Genomic DNA, 6,238 nt, shown 5'->3' with positions numbered 1-6,238 from the left:
CTAAGTTTTCTCAATTCAGACTTACTCTCGGCTTAACCGACATTAGCCAAATCCTTCCAAAGGATAATTAAAGGGAAATCGGTTCAGACAGACAAACCGGTAATTCTTCCTAAGATGTTGAACTTTGAATCTTCGGGGTGTTTGTGGAAGAACCGCCCAGTCTATCAGATAGAGTAAACCGACCGGCTACTTGGTGCATGCACCAAATAACCGCATCGGGATGAACAATTGATACCTGACCGGTTCGGAAGCAGGTTACCCTAGATTATTTGAATTTCAAACAAAAGAGGAATAGTTATCAGAGGTTAAAGGTATCTGTTCTGCATCATTGCCTTTTCAGAGTAAACCTGGTCGCGCCTAAAAAGACGTGAAGATCTTTTGATATCTTTCACAGTCCAGGCCTATGACCGACACCTACAACTATAAACCTGCCTATTTCATGCAAAGTTTCTTATCCTGCGGTTAATACATATCATCTCATTTAATGCCCGGATAATAGGTTAGCCCCAAAACCAGTATTTAAAGGAACCACTCACTCACCAAAACACTCACAAAACAAAACACCCTCTCTATCACTAAGGCAAAAATGTCTCAGTTCACAAACATTCTTCAGGTTAATTTTGAATCGTGTTCCAACACCGATCATTACGACATCTATAAAATGATAAAATCCTTGGAGGATACCGGCCTCCAATACTTCCTTGATGATAAACTCACCATTTATCCTGGGTCTGTTCTGGAGTTTTTCCAAAATGCCAGAGTGTTCAGAGGAACACCACACTTTGACACCCACATTCAATCTAAAGTGGGGGGTATTCTCTTTGACTTCACCGAGCAAGACTTCGCTCGGTGCTTCGGCTTGCCCAAACAAGGGCTAACAGATCTTAACCCCCCGGCCAACTTAAAGGCCGAGGTCTCACACAACCTAGCCCGGTCGAATGAGCCGGTGGATGACCACGGCAGCAAGGCCCACTTGAGAGCTGAATATCAGCTACTCAACGACGTGTTAGGAAGGGGCATCTTAGGAAAAGATGTCACTAACACTTACTGCGTGGCGGCTTTCAACATGATGGCGGCCATTGTCACCGGTGCGCCGGTGAACTGGTCTAGAGTGCTGTTTGACGTTCTTATTTGGATAATTGGCACTCGGTCAGTGGCCCTCATTCCCCAAGTAAGCCGACTTCTTGAGGAGCTTGGCGTCCCGACCTGTCCCGGCGAAGGTCTAAGTCATGCTCAGGTGCTCACAAGGGAAGGAACTGATTCATTCTATGAACAGTTTGAGAGAGAATGGAGGAGGGGGAACTTCAATCTCCCTCAAGATTTCAATTCCCGCGCTCGCTAAGTCACTCCTTTTTGCATCCGGTCGTTTTGCAGCATGTACCGGATGTATCCTTAACCAACTCAACTTTGATCATATCGGCTTCATCCATGTCTACTTCGGTTTTACTTGTGTTTTTCTTAACTTCATCATATCTGTATGTCATTTTCGGCATTGTCGCTACCATTTTCGGTTTCTATCTAATCAATATCGGTTATGTGTTAAATGCATTTAATGTGATAATCCCCATTAATGAGATAACTCCCAACCACCCGCACATTTAATTTCCAACTAATCTGGTCACTTCTCAACTAACACTTACCTCGAGCCTTGCAATCTGCTGATTCCCCATGCATCTTGAAAAGGGAAAGATTCTCTTCCTTAATAAAACAAAACTGACCATCAATGCTCAGATTTTCCCTCCAAAACCGATCCTATATAAGGAGTCATCCTCCTCTCATTCTATCACATCCGAAAGTACAAAATCACTTGTATTCTTCTTGAATCTCTCTCTCAATACCATAATCATGCCGAGCCGAACTTTGGGAAACTTTTTAAGCGTCGATTTTGACTCATGTCTGGCAGAATGGGACTATGACCATCCAAAGAAAAACATGTTTGAATGCCTTATTGATACCGGCCTTCAAACCTTCCTCGAAGAATCCGGTCCTGTACTGATTGAGGATGTCAAGGCATTCTTCAGAAGTGCCTGCATCAGGGGCGACTACATTGTCTCTACGGTAAGGGACCACACCTTCTGGCTTGATGAAGCCGAATTTGCCAACCTTCTCAATCTGCCCAAAGAAGGGTTCTCTGATTTCCCGACTATGGAGGGACTTGATGCATTCTACTATGGATTACTCTGCTCTGCAACCCTTGATCCGGTGGAAACCTATGGGTTAAAAACCCGCCTCTGTCGTAGTGCTCAGCTCCTTCTTGAGATTGTCACTCGGTCCATTCTGTGTCAATCCCCAAATCAGCGGTATTCACAGAACACCTACAATATTATGACCCACATCTTCCACAAAACGACCATCAATTGGTCAGCGGTCCTCTTTCAAAACTTGAAGAACATGGTGCTGACCAAGAAAGGTCTCGGTTATGCACCTCACATCAGCAAGTTGATCCTCAAGTACCGGCCAGAATTTGGACCGGGTACACCGGCTTCCCCCTCAAACATTCTTGATGCAGATGCGGTGGAAGAGAAGTTTTCCAGAATGGTGCTTACTTTTTAAATGCCTATCTTTCGTATCATTCTATCGGCTTTCTCTCTGTACTGTCTCTTTGAATAAAATTTCGTTTTAGTTTCAATGACCGTTTCTCTTTATTCTTTGCGCATTTATCTAAGTAACCGAAAAATAACCTCGCTCTCATCCGGTATCATAAAATCTGATTAAAGCTGTTAATCAAAATGTCTGTCTAGACTTAGAAACCGCTCAATCATTCGGTCTCAAAGAAAGGAATGCGTCATCCATGACATAGGCAAATGGTTTTGGAGGGAAATCTCCCGCTCAAAGTTACCGCCCACCTTTTCACACTTAACCGCCCATAGTTTGGCGAACTTTCATCTTGGAGGGAAAATTCCCGCCCATTCATGATGGGACGGTTGGGCTTCCAAACCGTGCCTATAAAAGGGGCCTTCGGTCACTTTTCTTTCACTCTCACGCGATTCACTTTCTCTCTCTAAGCTTCCTAAACTTTCTGAAGCCGTTTTCTCTCATTCTCAAACTCTTTAACATGGGTCGTGATTCGGCGTTGTTCAAACTCTACTCTCAAGTAGATTTCGAGGAGATCCGGCAGAATGGGACGACCGAGGCAAAGGAAGTTATTGACCGGCTGATTAAAACCGGTCTGGGATATTTCCTAGACGGTCCCCACGTAATTTATAAGGAAGCGGTCGAAGAGTTTTTCAACACCGCAATCATCTCCTACGACAGGATCATCGCAACGGTTTGCGGTTCCCAAATCGAGATCACCGAAGCTTTGGTGGCCGAGAGCTTGCGTCTCCCAACTACCGGCCAGGATGCAACGGCAGATATAGACGATGACACTTTTGAGACGGCATGCCACTCCTTATCGGCAACCAATGAGCCGATCACCACATCCGGAAGCAAACAAATGCTGAAACCGGAATATATCCCGGCATGTGACGTTTTCGCCAGGGCGATACTGGCAAGGGGAGGAAATTTCAGCAATCTCACCAAAGACAAAATCAAGATGATAATCGGTCTGTTGGAAGGAAAAGAGGTTAACTGGGCAAGATCAGTGTTCGGCAACCTCATGGACATGGTGAGACCGGATTCAACCCGATCGTGGGGATATGCCGTGCCCCTCGGTAAGATCTTCCTCCACCTGAATATCAACGTTGGTCCCGGTGTTGCGTTAACAAAACGTTGCCTCATTAGATCAAGGCAATTCCTTACAAGAACGCAGTCGGCCTCCAGTTCCACAGGTGGCCGAAAGAAGAAAGCCGCAAAGAAAGATGCCTCAGCAAAAGCAAAGACCGGAGGAAAGAAGAAAGAAAAGATAACATTCGCAGACCCACCACAACAAACAGAAGATGAGGAGTGGGCCCCTGAGGAAACCGACACGGAGAGGACCGTTGATGGAACGGTCAATGACGACGATCATTCGGCTCGGAGTCCGAACGATGCCGAACAAAGCGCTAATCCTGAGACCACCGAGGGTGAAGACGGGGTTGATGAAGGAGTCAATGATGAAGGCCACAACAAGGAAGAGGCCGACGAGGCCGAGGCCGAAAGATTAGCCCAGAAAATCTTTCAGGGCATTAACAAGCGAGACGAGGACGTTATAGACCTATATTTAGAGTGGCATGAGTACCGGTTCAACACAAAATATAAAGACATCCTACCGAGCTTCTCACAAAAAGATTGCATCAACAGATTGGAGAAAGTAGAGGACCTGATGTTGCGCCTCACCAAATCCAACACAATTCAGGAGGTACAATGCCGAACCTGTCTCCTGATACCGGGAAGCCAACTTCGGAAACTAAGAAAGCGCATCCGGAAAATTAAGGAAGAATATGCCGAGGGGGGATCGGTGTGTACCGTAGCGCCGCGAGTATTAACAAAGCTTGAAAAAGGCAAAATGGAAATACGTCAAGAAATAGAGCGGCTGCAAGCAATATGCAATCAAAAGCAAGTACCGGTATATACTACTCCGGTAATCGACGAATTTCCGGTTGACTGTCCAACACCTCCAAGGGAGGTTGAGGTACCGATTTCAGAGATTGAGGCACCGATCTTGGAAGTTGAGGAACCGATACCGACATTGGGAGTTGAGGTTCCAAACTTAGAAGTTGAGGTACCGAACTTAGAGGATGCGGCACAATTAGACCTTCCAAATGAAGAGGATGCACCGTTCAATCTCGATGAAAGAGCCGATCCTGACCCCACCGAGCACGCGCCTCCCTCACCACCGGAAGTCACCGCCTCGGATCCTACTAAAGAATGGGCTCCTAAAGAATGGATTGATGACCGACTTCAAAAGTTTGAAGCATCAGTTTCGGAGCGGGTTGAGGACCGACTTCAGCAGCTTGACGCATCCTTATCAGAGCGGATCGATGACCGCGTTCAAGAACACGACGTGTCCAAGTTTCAACCGTTCAAGGATAGATGCAACAACATATTTGATTCGGCCCTGAAGTTCACCGACGTGACAAAACAGCTTCTGGATCAACATCAAGCACGCCTAGCAGAACTCAGCACCGGACTATGGGAAGAGGCCGGTGAGCGCGAAAAGTGTGTTCAGAGAACCGCAACTCTAGAGGATGTGACCTCCAACCTGAAGAAGGATTCCGAACGGGTCGACGCAACAATCGACCGGGTCTCGGTACTGGAAAAGAAAAACGAAGATCTCGTGGTCGAAGTAAAGGCACTTACCGCACAGATGGCCGAAATTCTAAAGGCTAAGGAGAACGCAGATGCCGCGGCTATAGAGGCGGATGCTCTAGTGGCTAAAAGGGTCCAGGATGCGCTGGACGCCGAAGCTAGCAAAGACAAAGAGGCGCCGCGATCGTCTCAACTAACCGAAGCAGAATTGGAAGCCGAAAGAATAAGAAGAGCCGAGGTCTTATATCTAGGGTATGCTGAGAAAGTGGCCAGTCAGGCTGCGGAGGATGCCGCACGACTGGAAAGGGAATCACGAAGGCTGGAGGGCTTTGCAAAGGAACACGAGAAGAAGAAGAAAGCGGCTGCCTCCGTTTCCGCACCGAAGAAGAGAAAGAGGCCGGCTCCTAAGAGAGTTCAGATTGCCGAGATGTTCAATGAAATCTCTGAACCGGTCTCTACGGGTACTTCGCAGCAAGCCGACCTAGTCGAGGACGAAGTCGAAGAACAGCTGCGGTCCCGGTCTAAAAGACAACGATCCTCCCAACAGACCAGGCAACCGCAACCGCAACCGAAGAAAAAAAAGAGTGCCTATGACTTCACAGACTCTGAATAGGGACTATCCTTCCTTTTCTTATTTGCCTTAGTATTTATATATGCTTTGTCTTTTCCGGTCACCTATAAATATATATAAAGTTATTTTTGAATCCGGCCTTATTTTGCATTTCTACTTAGTTTTGATAATTTTAAATAAAATAATCAAAAAGGGAGAAATTGTTAGATAAAAGATAAAGACTCTTCCAAAACTTTTCTCTCAAATTTTTTTTCGAAAAATTATCTAAGTCTTTTTCAAAAACCGGACAAACAAAACAACCGGCCTACGGTTGCAAACTTACATGATTTTGATAATTTTAAATAAAATAATCAAAAAGGGAGAAATTGTTAGATAAATTCATACCGGTTCAAATAAACCTAACTTAAATAAACCTTCCATGCAGGAACAAGGAACCAGACCGGATGAACAAGAGAACCAACTGAAGAAACCGAACCGGTCAAGCTACCAAACCGATCA

Source organism: Impatiens glandulifera, chromosome 2, assembly GCF_907164915.1.
Source record: "Impatiens glandulifera chromosome 2, dImpGla2.1, whole genome shotgun sequence".
Taxonomy (NCBI): Eukaryota; Viridiplantae; Streptophyta; class Magnoliopsida; order Ericales; family Balsaminaceae; genus Impatiens; species Impatiens glandulifera.
Note: the sequence above shows the minus strand (reverse complement) of the source record.